Source organism: Vitis vinifera, chromosome 1 (genome assembly GCF_030704535.1).
Source record: "Vitis vinifera cultivar Pinot Noir 40024 chromosome 1, ASM3070453v1".
NCBI classification, from domain to species: Eukaryota; Viridiplantae; Streptophyta; class Magnoliopsida; order Vitales; family Vitaceae; genus Vitis; species Vitis vinifera.
This window is the reverse complement of record NC_081805.1, coordinates 15788798-15808675: the sequence shown is the minus strand read 5'-3', so window position 1 is coordinate 15808675 and position 19878 is coordinate 15788798.

Here is a 19878-nt window from a genome sequence, read left to right as displayed (position 1 = left end):
ATTGGTAGAATCAGGGTCAGTACGGGAAAATGATAGAATCCGGGCGAGTACCGGGAAAAGGTAGAATCCGTCCGAGTACCATAAAACATTCCGAACGAGGGCCGAAAATTGGTAGAATCAGGGTCAGTACCGGAAAATGATAGAATCCGGGCGAGTACCGGGAAAAGGTAGAATCCTTCCGAGTACCCAAAAACTTTCCGAACGAGGACCGAAAATTGGTAGAATCAGGGTCAGTGCCCGAAAATGATAGAATCCGGGCGAGTACCGGGAAAAGGTAGAATCCGTCCGAGTACCCAAAAACTTTCCGAACGAGAACCGAAAATTGGCAGAATTAGGGTCAGTACCGGAAAATGATAGAATCCGGGCGAGTACCGGGAAAATGTAGAATCCGTCCGAGTACCCAAAAACTTTCTGAACGAGAACCGAAAATTGGTAGAATCGGGGACAGTACCGGATAATGATAGAATCCGGGCGAGTACCGGGAAAATGTAGAATCCGTCCGAGTACCATAAAACTTTCCGAACGAGGGCCGAAAATTGGTAGAATCAGGGTCAGTACCGGAAAATGATAGAATCCGGGCGAGTACCGGGAAAAGGTAGAATCCTTCCGAGTACCCAAAAACTTTCCGAACGAGGACCGAAAATTGGTAGAATCAGGGTCAGTGCCCGAAAATGATAGAATTCGGGCGAGTACCCAAAATCTGTCCGAACGATGACCGAAAATTATTAGAATCAGGGACAGTACCGGAAAATGATAGAATCCGGGCGAGTACCGAGAAAAGGTAGAATCCGTCCGAGTACCCAAAAACTGTCCGAACGATGACCGAAAATTAGTAGAATCAGGGTCAGTACCGGAAAATGATAGAATCCGGGCGAGTACCGGGAAAAGGTAGAATCCGTCCGAGTACCCAAAAACTTTCCGAACGAGAACCGAAAATTGGCAGAATCAGGGTCAGTAACGGAAAATGATAGAATCCGGGCGAGTACCGGGAAAATGTAGAATCCGTCCGAGTACCATAAAACTTTCCGAACGAGGGCCGAAAATTGGTAGAATCAGGGTCAGTACCGGAAAATGATAGAATCCGGGCGAGTACCGGGAAAATGTAGAATCCGTCCGAGTACCATAAAACTTTCCGAACGAGGGCCGAAAATTGGTAGAATCAGGGTCAGTACGGGAAAATGATAGAATCCGGGCGAGTACCGGGAAAAGGTAGAATCCGTCCGAGTACCATAAAACATTCCGAACGAGGGCCGAAAATTGGTAGAATCAGGGTCAGTACCGGAAAATGATAGAATCCGGGCGAGTACCGGGAAAAGGTAGAATCCTTCCGAGTACCCAAAAACTTTCCGAACGAGGACCGAAAATTGGTAGAATCAGGGTCAGTGCCCGAAAATGATAGAATCCGGGCGAGTACCGGGAAAAGGTAGAATCCGTCCGAGTACCCAAAAACTTTCCGAACGAGAACCGAAAATTGGCAGAATTAGGGTCAGTACCGGAAAATGATAGAATCCGGACGAGTACCGGGAAAATGTAGAATCCGTCCGAGTACCCAAAAACTTTCTGAACGAGAACCGAAAATTGGTAGAATCGGGGACAGTACCGGATAATGATAGAATCCGGGCGAGTACCGGGAAAATGCAGAATCCGTCCGAGTACCATAAAACTTTCCGAACGAGGGCCGAAAATTGGTAGAATCAGGGTCAGTACCGGAAAATGATAGAATCCGGGCGAGTACCGGGAAAAGGTAGAATCCTTCCGAGTACCCAAAAACTTTCCGAACGAGGACCGAAAATTGGTAGAATCAGGGTCAGTGCCCGAAAATGATAGAATTCGGGCGAGTACCGGGAAAAGGTAGAATCCGTCCGAGTACCCAAAAACTTTCCGAACGAGAACCGAAAATTGGTAGAATCGGGGACAGTACCGGATAATGATAGAATCCGGGCGAGTACCGGGAAAATGTAGAATCCGTCCGAGTACCCAAAAACTTTCCGAACGACGATCGAAAATTGGTTGAATCAGGGTCAGTACAAGAAAATGATAGAATCCGGGCGAGTACCGGGAAAATGTAGAATCCGTCCGAGTACCCAAAAACTTTCTGAACGAGAACCGAAAATTGGTAGAATCGGGGACAGTACCGGAAAATGATAGAATCCGGGCGAGTACCGGGAAAATGTAGAATCCGTCCGAGTACCCAAAAACTTTCCGAACGACGATCGAAAATTGGTTGAATCAGGGTCAGTACAAGAAAATGATAGAATCCGGGCGAGTACCGGGAAAATGTAGAATCCGTCCGAGTACCCAAAAACTTTCCGAACGAGAACCGAAAATTGGTAGAATCGGGGACAGTACCGGATAATGATAGAATCCGGGCGAGTACCGGGAAAATGTAGAATCCGTCCGAGTACCATAAAACTTTCCGAACGAGGGCCGAAAATTGGTAGAATCAGGGTCAGTACAGGAAAATGATAGAATCCGGGCGAGTACCGGGAAAAGGTAGAATCCTTCCGAGTACCATAAAACTTTCCGAACGAGGACCGAAAATTGGTAGAATCAGGGTCAGTGCCCGAAAATGATAGAATCCGGGCGAGTACCGGGAAAAGGTAGAATCCGTCCGAGTACCCAAAAACTTTCCGAACGAGGACCGAAAATTGGTAGAATCAGGGTCAGTGCCCGAAAATGATAGAATCCGGGCGAGTACCGGGAAAATGTAGAATCCGTCCGAGTACCCAAAAACTTTCCGAACGAGAACCGAAAATTGGCAGAATTAGGGTCAGTACCGGAAAATGATAGAATCCGGGCGAGTACCGGGAAAATGTAGAATCCGTCCGAGTACCCAAAAACTTTCTGAACGAGAACCGAAAATTGGTAGAATCGGGGACAGTACCGGAAAATGATAGAATCCGGGCGAGTACCGGGAAAATGTAGAATCCGTCCGAGTACCCAAAAACTTTCCGAACGACGATCGAAAATTGGTAGAATCAGGTTCAGTACCGGAAAATGATAGAATCCGGGCGAGTACCGGGAAAAGGTAGAATCCGTCCGAGTACCCAAAAACTTTCCGAACGATGACCGAAAATTGGTAGAATCAGGGTCAGTACCGGAAAATGATAGAATCCGGACGAGTACCGGGAAAATGTAGAATCCGTCCGAGTACCCAAAAACTGTTCGAACGAGAACCTAAAATTATTAGAATCAGGGACAGTACCGGAAAATGATAGAATCCGGGCGAGTACCGAGAAAAGGTAGAATCCGTCCGAGTACCCAAAAACTGTCCGAACGATGACCGAAAATTGGTAGAATCAGGGTCAGTACCGGAAAATGATAGAATCCGGGCGAGTACCGGGAAAAGGTAGAATCCGTCCGAGTACCCAAAAACTTTCCGAACGAGAACCGAAAATTGGCAGAATCAGGGTCAGTACCGGAAAATGATAGAATCCGGGCGAGTACCGGGAAAATGTAGAATCCGTCCGAGTACCCAAAAACTTTCTGAACGAGAACTGAAAATTGGTAGAATCGGGGACAGTACCGGATAATGATAGAATCCGGGCGAGTACCGGGAAAATGTAGAATCCGTCCGAGTACCATAAAACTTTCCGAACGAGGGCCGAAAATTGGTAGAATCAGGGTCAGTACCGGAAAATGATAGAATCCGGGCGAGTACCGGGAAAAGGTAGAATCCTTCCGAGTACCCAAAAACTTTCCGAACGAGGACCGAAAATTGGTAGAATCAGGGTCAGTGCCCGAAAATGATAGAATTCGGGCGAGTACCGGGAAAAGGTAGAATCCGTCCGAGTACCCAAAAACTTTCCGAACGAGAACCGAAAATTGGCAGAATCAGGGTCAGTACCGGAAAATGATAGAATCCGGGCGAGTACCGGGAAAATGTAGAATCCGTCCGAGTACCCAAACACTTTCTGAACGAGAACCGAAAATTGGTAGAATCGGGGACAGTACCGGAAAATGATAGAATCCGGGCGAGTACCGGGAAAAGGTAGAATCCGTCCGAGTACCCAAAAACTTTCCGAACGATGACCGAAAATTGGTAGAATCAGGGTCAGTACCGGAAAATGATAGAATCCGGACGAGTACCGGGAAAATGTAGAATCCGTCCGAGTACCCAAAAACTGTCCGAACGACGATCGAAAATTGGTAGAATCAGGTTCAGTACCGGAAAATGATAGAATCCGGGCGAGTACCGGGAAAAGGTAGAATCCGTCCGAGTACCCAAAAACTTTCCGAACGATGACCGAAAATTGGTAGAATCAGGGTCAGTACCGGAAAATGATAGAATCCGGACGAGTACCGGGAAAATGTAGAATCCGTCCGAGTACCCAAAAACTGTTCGAACGAGAACCTAAAATTATTAGAATCAGGGACAGTACCGGAAAATGATAGAATCCGGGCGAGTACCGAGAAAAGGTAGAATCCGTCCGAGTACCCAAAAACTGTCCGAACGATGACCGAAAATTGGTAGAATCAGGGTCAGTACCGGAAAATGATAGAATCCGGGCGAGTACCGGGAAAAGGTAGAATCCGTCCGAGTACCCAAAAACTTTCCGAACGAGAACCGAAAATTGGCAGAATCAGGGTCAGTACCGGAAAATGATAGAATCCGGGCGAGTACCGGGAAAATGTAGAATCCGTCCGAGTACCCAAAAACTTTCTGAACGAGAACTGAAAATTGGTAGAATCGGGGACAGTACCGGATAATGATAGAATCCGGGCGAGTACCGGGAAAATGTAGAATCCGTCCGAGTACCATAAAACTTTCCGAACGAGGGCCGAAAATTGGTAGAATCAGGGTCAGTACCGGAAAATGATAGAATCCGGGCGAGTACCGGGAAAAGGTAGAATCCTTCCGAGTACCCAAAAACTTTCCGAACGAGGACCGAAAATTGGTAGAATCAGGGTCAGTGCCCGAAAATGATAGAATTCGGGCGAGTACCGGGAAAAGGTAGAATCCGTCCGAGTACCCAAAAACTTTCCGAACGAGAACCGAAAATTGGCAGAATCAGGGTCAGTACCGGAAAATGATAGAATCCGGGCGAGTACCGGGAAAATGTAGAATCCGTCCGAGTACCCAAACACTTTCTGAACGAGAACCGAAAATTGGTAGAATCGGGGACAGTACCGGAAAATGATAGAATCCGGGCGAGTACCGGGAAAATGTAGAATCCGTCCGAGTACCCAAAAACTTTCCGAACGACGATCGAAAATTGGTTGAATCAAAGTCAGTACAAGAAAATGATAGAATCCGGGCGAGTACCGGGAAAATGTAGAATCCGTCCGAGTACCCAAAAACTTTCCGAACGAGAACCGAAAATTGGTAGAATCGGGGACAGTACCGGATAATGATAGAATCCGGGCGAGTACCGGGAAAATGTAGAATCCGTCCGAGTACCATAAAACTTTCCGAACGAGGGCCGAAAATTGGTAGAATCAGGGTCAGTACGGGAAAATGATAGAATCCGGGCGAGTACCGGGAAAAGGTAGAATCCTTCCGAGTACCCAAAAACTTTCCGAACGAGAACCGAAAATTGGCAGAATCAGGGTCAGTACCGGAAAATGATAGAATCCGGGCGAGTACCGGGAAAATGTAGAATCCGTCCGAGTACCCAAACACTTTCTGAACGAGAACCGAAAATTGGTAGAATCGGGGACAGTACCGGAAAATGATAGAATCCGGGCGAGTACCGGGAAAATGTAGAATCCGTCCGAGTACCCAAAAACTTTCCGAACGACGATCGAAAATTGGTTGAATCAAAGTCAGTACAAGAAAATGATAGAATCCGGGCGAGTACCGGGAAAATGTAGAATCCGTCCGAGTACCCAAAAACTTTCCGAACGAGAACCGAAAATTGGTAGAATCGGGGACAGTACCGGATAATGATAGAATCCGGGCGAGTACCGGGAAAATGTAGAATCCGTCCGAGTACCATAAAACTTTCCGAACGAGGGCCGAAAATTGGTAGAATCAGGGTCAGTACGGGAAAATGATAGAATCCGGGCGAGTACCGGGAAAAGGTAGAATCCGTCCGAGTACCATAAAACATTCCGAACGAGGGCCGAAAATTGGTAGAATCAGGGTCAGTACCGGAAAATGATAGAATCCGGGCGAGTACCGGGAAAAGGTAGAATCCGTCCGAGTACCCAAAAACTTTCCGAACGAGGACCGAAAATTGGTAGAATCAGGGTCAGTGCCCGAAAATGATAGAATCCGAGCGAGTACCGGGAAAAGGTAGAATCCGTCCGAGTACCCAAAAACTTTCCGAACGATGACCGAAAATTGGTAGAATCAGGGTCAGTACCGGAAAATGATAGAATCCGGGCGAGTACCGGGAAAATGTAGAATCCGTCCGAGTACCCAAACACTTTCTGAACGAGAACCGAAAATTGGTAGAATCGGGGACAGTACCGGAAAATGATAGAATCCGGGCGAGTACCGGGAAAATGTAGAATCCGTCCGAGTACCCAAAAACTTTCCGAACGACGATCGAAAATTGGTTGAATCAAAGTCAGTACAAGAAAATGATAGAATCCGGGCGAGTACCGGGAAAATGTAGAATCCGTCCGAGTACCCAAAAACTTTCCGAACGAGAACCGAAAATTGGTAGAATCGGGGACAGTACCGGATAATGATAGAATCCGGGCGAGTACCGGGAAAATGTAGAATCCGTCCGAGTACCATAAAACTTTCCGAACGAGGGCCGAAAATTGGTAGAATCAGGGTCAGTACGGGAAAATGATAGAATCCGGGCGAGTACCGGGAAAAGGTAGAATCCTTCCGAGTACCCAAAAACTTTCCGAACGAGAACCGAAAATTGGCAGAATCAGGGTCAGTACCGGAAAATGATAGAATCCGGGCGAGTACCGGGAAAATGTAGAATCCGTCCGAGTACCCAAACACTTTCTGAACGAGAACCGAAAATTGGTAGAATCGGGGACAGTACCGGAAAATGATAGAATCCGGGCGAGTACCGGGAAAATGTAGAATCCGTCCGAGTACCCAAAAACTTTCCGAACGACGATCGAAAATTGGTTGAATCAAAGTCAGTACAAGAAAATGATAGAATCCGGGCGAGTACCGGGAAAATGTAGAATCCGTCCGAGTACCCAAAAACTTTCCGAACGAGAACCGAAAATTGGTAGAATCGGGGACAGTACCGGATAATGATAGAATCCGGGCGAGTACCGGGAAAATGTAGAATCCGTCCGAGTACCATAAAACTTTCCGAACGAGGGCCGAAAATTGGTAGAATCAGGGTCAGTACGGGAAAATGATAGAATCCGGGCGAGTACCGGGAAAAGGTAGAATCCGTCCGAGTACCATAAAACATTCCGAACGAGGGCCGAAAATTGGTAGAATCAGGGTCAGTACCGGAAAATGATAGAATCCGGGCGAGTACCGGGAAAAGGTAGAATCCTTCCGAGTACCCAAAAACTTTCCGAACGAGGACCGAAAATTGGTAGAATCAGGGTCAGTGCCCGAAAATGATAGAATCCGGGCGAGTACCGGGAAAATGTAGAATCCGTCCGAGTACCCAAAAACTTTCCGAACGAGAACCGAAAATTGGCAGAATTAGGGTCAGTACCGGAAAATGATAGAATCCGGGCGAGTACCGGGAAAATGTAGAATCCGTCCGAGTACCCAAAAACTTTCTGAACGAGAACCGAAAATTGGTAGAATCGGGGACAGTACCGGAAAATGATAGAATCCGGGCGAGTACCGGGAAAATGTAGAATCCGTCCGAGTACCCAAAAACTTTCCGAACGACGATCGAAAATTGGTTGAATCAGGGTCAGTACAAGAAAATGATAGAATCCGGGCGAGTACCGGGAAAATGTAGAATCCGTCCGAGTACCCAAAAACTTTCCGAACGAGAACCGAAAATTGGTAGAATCGGGGACAGTACCGGATAATGATAGAATCCGGGCGAGTACCGGGAAAATGTAGAATCCGTCCGAGTACCATAAAACTTTCCGAACGAGGGCCGAAAATTGGTAGAATCAGGGTCAGTACAGGAAAATGATAGAATCCGGGCGAGTACCGGGAAAAGGTAGAATCCTTCCGAGTACCATAAAACTTTCCGAACGAGGACCGAAAATTGGTAGAATCAGGGTCAGTGCCCGAAAATGATAGAATCCGGGCGAGTACCGGGAAAAGGTAGAATCCGTCCGAGTACCCAAAAACTTTCCGAACGAGGACCGAAAATTGGTAGAATCAGGGTCAGTGCCCGAAAATGATAGAATCCGAGCGAGTACCGGGAAAAGGTAGAATCCGTCCGAGTACCCAAAAACTTTCCGAACGATGACCGAAAATTGGTAGAATCAGGGTCAGTACCGGAAAATGATAGAATCCGGGCGAGTACCGGGAAAAGGTAGAATCCGTCCGAGTACCCAAAAACTGTCCGAACGACGATCGAAAATTGGTAGAATCAGGTTCAGTACCGGAAAATGATAGAATCCGGGCGAGTACTGGGAAAAGGTAGAATCCGTCCGAGTACCCAAAAACTTTCCGAACGATGACCGAAAATTGGTAGAATCAGGGTCAGTACCGGAAAATGATAGAATCCGGACGAGTACCGGGAAAATGTAGAATCCGTCCGAGTACCCAAAAACTGTTCGAACGAGAACCTAAAATTATTAGAATCAGGGACAGTACCGGAAAATGATAGAATCCGGGCGAGTACCGAGAAAAGGTAGAATCCGTCCGAGTACCCAAAAACTGTCCGAACGATGACCGAAAATTGGTAGAATCAGGGTCAGTACCGGAAAATGATAGAATCCGGGCGAGTACCGGGAAAAGGTAGAATCCGTCCGAGTACCCAAAAACTTTCCGAACGAGAACCGAAAATTGGCAGAATCAGGGTCAGTAACGGAAAATGATAGAATCCGGGCGAGTACCGGGAAAATGTAGAATCCGTCCGAGTACCCAAAGACTTTCTGAACGAGAACCGAAAATTGGTAGAATCGGGGACAGTACCGGATAATGATAGAATCCGGGCGAGTACCGGGAAAATGTAGAATCCGTCCGAGTACCATAAAACTTTCCGAACGAGGGCCGAAAATTGGTAGAATCAGGGTCAGTACGGGAAAATGATAGAATCCGGGCGAGTACCGGGAAAAGGTAGAATCCGTCCGAGTACCATAAAACATTCCGAACGAGGGCCGAAAATTGGTAGAATCAGGGTCAGTACCGGAAAATGATAGAATCCGGGCGACTACCGGGAAAAGGTAGAATCCGTCCGAGTACCCAAAAACTTTCCGAACGACGACCGAAAATTGGTAGAATCAGGGTTAGTACCGGAAAATGATAGAATCCGGGCGAGTACCGGGAAAAGGTAGAATCCGTCCGAGTACCCAAAAACTTTCCGAACGAGAACCGAAAATTGGCAGAATTAGGGTCAGTACCGGAAAATGATAGAATCCGGGCGAGTACCGGGAAAATGTAGAATCCGTCCGAGTACCCAAAAACTTTCTGATCGAGAACCGAAAATTGGTAGAATCGGGGACAGTACCGGATAATGATAGAATCCGGGCGAGTACCGGGAAAATGTAGAATCCGTCCGAGTACCATAAAACTTTCCGAACGAGGGCCGAAAATTGGTAGAATCAGGGTCAGTACCGGAAAATGATAGAATCCGGGCGAGTACCGGGAAAAGGTAGAATCCTTCCGAGTACCCAAAAACTTTCCGAACGAGGACCGAAAATTGGTAGAATCAGGGTCAGTGCCCGAAAATGATAGAATTCGGGCGAGTACCCAAAAACTTAGAATCCGTCCGAGTACCCAAAAACTTTCCGAACGAGAACCGAAAATTGGCAGAATCAGGGTCAGTACCGGAAAATGATAGAATCCGGGCGAGTACCGGGAAAATGTAGAATCCGTCCGAGTACCCAAACACTTTCTGAACGAGAACCGAAAATTGGTAGAATCGGGGACAGTACCGGAAAATGATAGAATCCGGGCGAGTACCGGGAAAATGTAGAATCCGTCCGAGTACCCAAAAACTTTCCGAACGACGATCGAAAATTGGTTGAATCAAAGTCAGTACAAGAAAATGATAGAATCCGGGCGAGTACCGGGAAAATGTAGAATCCGTCCGAGTACCCAAAAACTTTCCGAACGAGAACCGAAAATTGGTAGAATCGGGGACAGTACCGGATAATGATAGAATCCGGGCGAGTACCGGGAAAATGTAGAATCCGTCCGAGTACCATAAAACTTTCCGAACGAGGGCCGAAAATTGGTAGAATCAGGGTCAGTACAGGAAAATGATAGAATCCGGGCGAGTACCGGGAAAAGGTAGAATCCTTCCGAGTACCATAAAACTTTCCGAACGAGGACCGAAAATTGGTAGAATCAGGGTCAGTGGCCGAAAATGATAGAATCCGGGCGAGTACCGGGAAAAGGTAGAACCCGTCCGAGTACCCAAAAACTTTCCGAACGAGGACCGAAAATTGGTAGAATCAGGGTCAGTGCCCGAAAATGATAGAATCCGGGCGAGTACCGGGAAAAGGTAGAATCCGTCCGAGTACCCAAAAACTTTCCGATCGATGACCGAAAATTGGTAGAATCAGGGTCAGTACCGGAAAATGATAGAATCCGGGCGAGTACCGGGAAAAGGTAGAATCCGTCCGAGTACCCAAAAACTGTCCGAACGACGATCGAAAATTGGTAGAATCAGGTTCAGTACCGGAAAATGATAGAATCCGGGCGAGTACCGGGAAAAGGTAGAATCCGTCCGAGTACCCAAAATCTGTCCGAACGATGACCGAAAATTGGTAGAATCAGGGTCAGTACCGGAAAATGATAGAATCCGGGCGAGTACCGGGAAAAGGTAGAATCCTTCCGAGTACCATAAAACTTTCCGAACGAAGACCGAAAATTGGTAGAATCAGGGTCAGTGCCCGAAAATGATAGAATCCGGGCGAGTACCGGGAAAAGGTAGAATCCGTCCGAGTACCCAAAAACTTTCCGAACGATGACCGAAAATTGGTAGAATCAGGGTCAGTACCGGAAAATGATAGAATCCTGGCGAGTACCGGGAAAAGGTAGAATCCGTCCGAGTACCCAAAAACTGTCCGAACGACGATCGAAAATTGGTAGAATCAGGTTCAGTACCGGAAAATGATAGAATCCGGGCGAGTACCGGGAAAAGGTAGAATCCGTCCGAGTACCCAAAATCTGTCCGAACGATGACCGAAAATTGGTAGAATCAGGGTCAGTACCGGAAAATGATAGAATCCGGGCGAGTACCGGGAAAAGGTAGAATCCGTCCGAGTACCCAAAAACTTTTCGAACGAGGACCGAAAATTGGTAGAATCAGGGTCAGTACCGGAAAATGATAGAATCCGGGCGAGTACCGGGAAAAGGTAGAATCCTTCCGAGTACCATAAAACTTTCCGAACGAGGACCGAAAATTGGTAGAATCAGGGTCAGTGCCCGAAAATGATAGAATCCGGGCGAGTACCGGGAAAAGGTAGAATCCGTCCGAGTACCATAAAACTTTCCGAACGAGGGCCGAAAATTGGTAGAATCAGGGTCAGTACCGGAAAATGATATAATCCGGGCGAGTACCGGGAAAAGGTAGAATCCGTCCGAGTACCCAAAAACTTTCCGAACGAGGACCGAAAATTGGTAGAATCAGGGCCAGTGCCCGAAAATGATAGAATCCGGGCGAGTACCGGGAAAAGGTAGAATCCGTCCGAGTACTCAAAAACTTTCCGAACGAGAACCGAAAATTGGCAGAATCACGGTCAGTACCAGAAAATGTTAGAATCCGGGCGAGTACCGGGAAAATGTAGAATCCGTCCGAGTACCCAAAGACTTTCTGAACGAGAACCGAAAATTGGTAGAATCGGGGACAGTACCGGATAATGATAGAATCCGGGCGAGTACCGGGAAAATGTAGAATCCGTCCGAGTACCATAAAACTTTCCGAACGAGGGCCGAAAATTGGTAGAATCAGGGTCAGTACGGGAAAATGATAGAATCCGGGCGAGTACCGGGAAAAGGTAGAATCCGTCCGAGTACCATAAAACTTTCCGAACGAGGGCCGAAAATTGGTAGAATCCGGGTCAGTACCGGAAAATGATAGAATCCGGGCGAGTACCGGGAAAAGGTAGAATCCGTCCGAGTACCCAAAAACTTTCCGAACGAGGACCGAAAATTGTTAGAATCAGGGTCAGTGCCCGAAAATGATAGAATCCGGGCGAGTACCGGGAAAAGGTAGAATCCGTCCGAGTACCCAAAAACTTTCCGAACGATGACCGAAAATTGGTAGAATCAGGGTCAGTACCGGAAAATGATAGAATCCTGGCGAGTACCGGGAAAAGGTAGAATCCGTCCGAGTACCCAAAAACTGTCCGAACGACGATCGAAAATTGGTAGAATCAGGTTCAGTACCGGAAAATGATAGAATCCGGGCGAGTACCGGGAAAAGGTAGAATCCGTCCGAGTACCCAAAATCTGTCCGAACGATGACCGAAAATTGGTAGAATCAGGGTCAGTACCGGAAAATGATAGAATCCGGGCGAGTACCGGGAAAAGGTAGAATCCGTCCGAGTAGCCAAAAACTTTCCGAACGAGGACCGAAAATTGGTAGAATCAGGGTCAGTACCGGAAAATGATAGAATCCGGGCGAGTACCGGGAAAAGGTAGAATCCTTCCGAGTACCATAAAACTTTCCGAACGAGGACCGAAAATTGGTAGAATCAGGGTCAGTGCCCGAAAATGATAGAATCCGGGCGAGTACCGGGAAAAGGTAGAATCCGTCCGAGTACCATAAAACTTTCCGAACGAGGGCCGAAAATTGGTAGAATCAGGGTCAGTACCGGAAAATGATATAATCCGGGCGAGTACCGGGAAAAGGTAGAATCCGTCCGAGTACCCAAAAACTTTCCGAACGAGGACCGAAAATTGGTAGAATCAGGGCCAGTGCCCGAAAATGATAGAATCCGGGCGAGTACCGGGAAAAGGTAGAATCCGTCCGAGTACTCAAAAACTTTCCGAACGAGAACCGAAAAATGGCAGAATCACGGTCAGTACCAGAAAATGTTAGAATCCGGGCGAGTACCGGGAAAATGTAGAATCCGTCCGAGTACCCAAAGACTTTCTGAACGAGAACCGAAAATTGGTAGAATCGGGGACAGTACCGGATAATGATAGAATCCGGGCGAGTACCGGGAAAATGTAGAATCCGTCCGAGTACCATAAAACTTTCCGAACGAGGGCCGAAAATTGGTAGAATCAGGGTCAGTACGGGAAAATGATAGAATCCGGGCGAGTACCGGGAAAAGGTAGAATCCGTCCGAGTACCATAAAACTTTCCGAACGAGGGCCGAAAATTGGTAGAATCAGGGTCAGTACCGGAAAATGATAGAATCCGGGCGAGTACCGGGAAAAGGTAGAATCCTTCCGAGTACCCAAAAACTTTCCGAACGAGAACCGAAAATTGGCAGAATCAGGGTCAGACCGGAAAATGATAGAATCCGGGCGAGTACCGGGAAAATGTAGAATCCGTCCGAGTACCCAAAAACTTTCTGAACGAGAACCGAAAATTGGTAGAATCGGGGACAGTACCGGATAATGATAGAATCCGGGCGAGTACCGGGAAAATGTAGAATCCGTCCGAGTTCCATAAAACTTTCCGAACGAGGGCCGAAAATTGGTAGAATCAGGGTCAGTACCGGAAAATGATAGAATCCGGGCGAGTACCGGGAAAAGGTAGAATCCTTCCGAGTACCCAAAAACTTTCCGAACGAGGACCGAAAATTGGTAGAATCAGGGTCAGTGCCCGAAAATGATAGAATTCGGGCGAGTACCGGGAAAAGGTAGAATCCGTCCGAGTACCCAAAAACATTCCGAACGATGACCGAAAATTGGTAGAATCAGGGTCAGTACCGGAAAATGATACAATCCGGGCGAGTACCGGGACAAGGTAGAATCCGTCCGAGTACCCAAAAACTTTCCGAACGAGGACCGAAAATTGTTAGAATCAGGGTCAGTGCCCGAAAATGATAGAATCCGGGCGAGTACCGGGAAAAGGTAGAATCCGTCCGAGTACCCAAAAACTTTCGGAACGATGACCGAAAATTGGTAGAATCAGGGTCAGTACCGGAAAATGATAGAATCCGGGCGAGTACCGGGAAAAGCTAGAATCCGTCCGAGTACCCAAAAACTGTCCGAACGACGATCGAAAATTGGTAGAATCAGGTTCAGTACCGGAAAATGATAGAATCCGGGCGAGTACCGGGAAAAGGTAGAATCCGTCCGAGTACCCAAAATCTGTCCGAACGATGACCGAAAATTGGTAGAATCAGGGTCAGTACCGGAAAATGATAGAATCCGGGCGAGTACCGGGAAAAGGTAGAATCCGTCCGAGTACCCAAAAACTTTCCGAACGAGGACCGAAAATTGGTAGAATCAGGGTCAGTGCCCGAAAATGATAGAATCCGGGCGAGTACCGGGAAAAGGTAGAATCCGTCCGAGTACCCAAAAACTTTCCGAACGAGAAACGAAAATTGGTAGAATCCGGGACAGTACCGGATAATGATAGAATCCGGGCGAGTACCGGGAAAATGTAGAATCCGTCCGAGTACCCAAAATCTTTTCGAACGAGAACCGAAAATTGGCAGAATCAGGGTCAGTACCGGAAAATGATAGAATCCGGGCGAGTACCGGGAAAATGTAGAATCCGTCCGAGTACCATAAAACTTTCCGAACGAGGGCCGAAAATTGGTAGAATCAGGGTCAGTACGGGAAAATGATAGAATCCGGGCGAGTACCGGGAAAAGGTAGAATCCGTCCGAGTACCATAAAACTTTCCGAACGAGGGCCGAAAATTGGTAGAATCAGGGTCAGTACAGGAAAATGATAGAATCCGGGCGAGTACCGGGAAAAGGTAGAATCCTTCCGAGTACCATAAAACTTTCCGAACGAGGACCGAAAATTGGTAGAATCAGGGTCAGTGGCCGAAAATGATAGAATCCGGGCGAGTACCGGGAAAAGGTAGAACCCGTCCGAGTACCCAAAAACTTTCCGAACGAGGACCGAAAATTGGTAGAATCAGGGTCAGTGCCCGAAAATGATAGAATCCGGGCGAGTACCGGGAAAAGGTAGAATCCGTCCGATTACCCAAAATCTGTCCGAACGATGACCGAAAATTGGTAGAATCAGGGTCAGTACCGGAAAATGATAGAATCCGGGCGAGTACCGGGAAAAGGTAGAATCCGTCCGAGTACCCAAAAACTTTCCGAACGACGACCGAAAATTGGTAGAATCAGGGTTAGTACCGGAAAATGATAGATTCCGGGCGAGTACCGGGAAAAGGTAGAATCCGTCCGAGTACCCAAAAACTTTCCGAACGATGACCGAAAATTGGTAGAATCAGGGTCAGTACCGGAAAATGATAGAATCCGGGCGAGTACCGGGAAAAGGTAGAATCCGTCCGAGTACCCAAAATCTTTTCGAACGAGGACCGAAAATTGGTAGAATCAGGGTCAGTGCCCGAAAATGATAGAATCCGGGCGAGTACCGGGAAAATGTAGAATCCGTCCGAGTACCCAAAAACTTTCTGAACGAGAACCGAAAATTGGTAGAATCGGGGACAGTACCGGATAATGATAGAATCCGGGCGAGTACCGGGAAAAGGTAGAATCCGTCCGAGTACCATAAAACTTTCCGAACGAGGGCCGAAAATTGGTAGAATCAGGGTCAGTACAGGAAAATGATAGAATCCGGGCGAGTACCGGGAAAAGGTAGAATCCGTCCGAGTACCCAAAATCTTTTCGAACGAGGACCGAAAATTGGTAGAATCAGGGTCAGTGCCCGAAAATGATAGAATCCGGGCGAGTACCGGGAAAATGTAGAATCCGTCCGAATACCCAAAAACTTTCTGAACGAGAACCGAAAATTGGTAGAATCGGGGACAGTACCGGATAATGATAGAATCCGGGCGAGTACCGGGAAAATGTAGAATCCGTCCGAGTACCATAAAACTTTCCGAACGAGGGCCGAAAATTGGTAGAATCAGGGTCAGTACGGGAAAATGATAGAATCCGGGCGAGTACCGGGAAAAGGTAGAATCCGTCCGAGTACCATAAAACTTTCCGAACGAGGGCCGAAAATTGGTAGAATCAGGGTCAGTACCGGAAAATGATAGAATCCGGGCGAGTACCGGGAAAAGGTAGAATCCTTCCGAGTACCCAAAAACTTTCCGAACGAGAACCGAAAATTGGCAGAATCAGGGTCAGACCGGAAAATGATAGAATCCGGGCGAGTACCGGGAAAATGTAGAATCCGTCCGAGTACCCAAAAACTTTCTGAACGAGAACCGAAAATTGGTAGAATCGGGGACAGTACCGGATAATGATAGAATCCGGGCGAGTACCGGGAAAATGTAGAATCCGTCCGAGTTCCATAAAACTTTCCGAACGAGGGCCGAAAATTGGTAGAATCAGGGTCAGTACCGGAAAATGATAGAATCCGGGCGAGTACCGGGAAAAGGTAGAATCCTTCCGAGTACCCAAAAACTTTCCGAACGAGGACCGAAAATTGGTAGAATCAGGGTCAGTGCCCGAAAATGATAGAATTCGGGCGAGTACCGGGAAAAGGTAGAATCCGTCCGAGTACCCAAAAACATTCCGAACGATGACCGAAAATTGGTAGAATCAGGGTCAGTACCGGAAAATGATACAATCCGGGCGAGTACCGGGACAAGGTAGAATCCGTCCGAGTACCCAAAAACTTTCCGAACGAGGACCGAAAATTGTTAGAATCAGGGTCAGTGCCCGAAAATGATAGAATCCGGGCGAGTACCGGGAAAAGGTAGAATCCGTCCGAGTACCCAAAAACTTTCGGAACGATGACCGAAAATTGGTAGAATCAGGGTCAGTACCGGAAAATGATAGAATCCGGGCGAGTACCGGGAAAAGCTAGAATCCGTCCGAGTACCCAAAAACTGTCCGAACGACGATCGAAAATTGGTAGAATCAGGTTCAGTACCGGAAAATGATAGAATCCGGGCGAGTACCGGGAAAAGGTAGAATCCGTCCGAGTACCCAAAATCTGTCCGAACGATGACCGAAAATTGGTAGAATCAGGGTCAGTACCGGAAAATGATAGAATCCGGGCGAGTACCGGGAAAAGGTAGAATCCGTCCGAGTACCCAAAAACTTTCCGAACGAGGACCGAAAATTGGTAGAATCAGGGTCAGTGCCCGAAAATGATAGAATCCGGGCGAGTACCGGGAAAAGGTAGAATCCGTCCGAGTACCCAAAAACTTTCCGAACGAGAAACGAAAATTGGTAGAATCCGGGACAGTACCGGATAATGATAGAATCCGGGCGAGTACCGGGAAAATGTAGAATCCGTCCGAGTACCCAAAATCTTTTCGAACGAGAACCGAAAATTGGCAGAATCAGGGTCAGTACCGGAAAATGATAGAATCCGGGCGAGTACCGGGAAAATGTAGAATCCGTCCGAGTACCATAAAACTTTCCGAACGAGGGCCGAAAATTGGTAGAATCAGGGTCAGTACGGGAAAATGATAGAATCCGGGCGAGTACCGGGAAAAGGTAGAATCCGTCCGAGTACCATAAAACTTTCCGAACGAGGGCCGAAAATTGGTAGAATCAGGGTCAGTACAGGAAAATGATAGAATCCGGGCGAGTACCGGGAAAAGGTAGAATCCTTCCGAGTACCATAAAACTTTCCGAACGAGGACCGAAAATTGGTAGAATCAGGGTCAGTGGCCGAAAATGATAGAATCCGGGCGAGTACCGGGAAAAGGTAGAACCCGTCCGAGTACCCAAAAACTTTCCGAACGAGGACCGAAAATTGGTAGAATCAGGGTCAGTGCCCGAAAATGATAGAATCCGGGCGAGTACCGGGAAAAGGTAGAATCCGTCCGATTACCCAAAATCTGTCCGAACGATGACCGAAAATTGGTAGAATCAGGGTCAGTACCGGAAAATGATAGAATCCGGGCGAGTACCGGGAAAAGGTAGAATCCGTCCGAGTACCCAAAAACTTTCCGAACGACGACCGAAAATTGGTAGAATCAGGGTTAGTACCGGAAAATGATAGATTCCGGGCGAGTACCGGGAAAAGGTAGAATCCGTCCGAGTACCCAAAAACTTTCCGAACGATGACCGAAAATTGGTAGAATCAGGGTCAGTACCGGAAAATGATAGAATCCGGGCGAGTACCGGGAAAAGGTAGAATCCGTCCGAGTACCCAAAATCTTTTCGAACGAGGACCGAAAATTGGTAGAATCAGGGTCAGTGCCCGAAAATGATAGAATCCGGGCGAGTACCGGGAAAATGTAGAATCCGTCCGAGTACCCAAAAACTTTCTGAACGAGAACCGAAAATTGGTAGAATCGGGGACAGTACCGGATAATGATAGAATCCGGGCGAGTACCGGGAAAAGGTAGAATCCGTCCGAGTACCATAAAACTTTCCGAACGAGGGCCGAAAATTGGTAGAATCAGGGTCAGTACAGGAAAATGATAGAATCCGGGCGAGTACCGGGAAAAGGTAGAATCCGTCCGAGTACCCAAAATCTTTTCGAACGAGGACCGAAAATTGGTAGAATCAGGGTCAGTGCCCGAAAATGATAGAATCCGGGCGAGTACCGGGAAAATGTAGAATCCGTCCGAATACCCAAAAACTTTCTGAACGAGAACCGAAAATTGGTAGAATCGGGGACAGTACCGGATAATGATAGAATCCGGGCGAGTACCGGGAAAATGTAGAATCCGTCCGAGTACCATAAAACTTTCCGAACGAGGGCCGAAAATTGGTAGAATCAGGGTCAGTACAGGAAAATGATAGAATCCGGGCGAGTACCGGGAAAAGGTAGAATCCTTCCGAGTACCATAAAACTTTCCGAACGAGGACCGAAAATTGGTAGAATCAGGGTCAGTGCCCGAAAATGATAGAATCCGGGCGAGTACCGGGAAAAGGTAGAATCCGTCCGAGTACCCAAAAACTTTTCGAACGAGGACCGAAAATTGGTAGAATCAGGTTCAGTGCCCGAAAATGATAGAATCCGGGCGAGTACCGGGAAAAGGTAGATTCCGTCCGAGTACCCAAAAACTTTCCGAACGAGCACCGAAAATTGGCAGAATCAGGGTCAGTACCGGAAAATGATAGAATCCGGGCGAGTACCGGGAAAATGTAGAATCCGTCCGAGTACCCAAAGACTTTCTGAACGAGAACCGAAAATTGGTAGAATCGGGGACAGTACCGGATAATGATAGAATCCGGGCGAGTACCGGGAAAATGTAGAATCCGTCCGAGTACCATAAAACTTTCCGAACAAGGGCCGAAAATTGGTAGAATCAGGGTCAGTACGGGAAAATGATAGAATCCGGGCGAGTACCGGGAAAAGGTAGAATCCGTCCGAGTACCATAAAACTTTCCGAACGAGGGCCGAAAATTGGTAGAATCAGGGTCAGTACCGGAAAATGATAGAATCCGGGCGAGTACCGGGAAAAGGTAGAATCCTTCCGAGTACCATAAAACTTTCCGAACGAGGACCGAAAATTGGTAGAATCAGGGTCAGTGCCCGAAAATGATAGAATCCGGGCGAGTACCGGGAAAAGGTAGAATCCGTCCGAGTACCCAAAAAGTTTCCGAACGATGACCGAAAATTGGTAGAATCAGGCTCAGTACCGGAAAATGATAGAATCCGGACGAGTACCGGGAAAATGTAGAATCCGTCCGAGTACCCAAAAACTGTTCGAACGAGAACCTAAAATTATTAGAATCAGGGACAGTACCGGAAAATGATAGAATCCGGGCGAGTACCGAGAAAAGGTAGAATCCGTCCGAGTACCCAAAAACTGTCCGAACGATGACCGAAAATTGGTA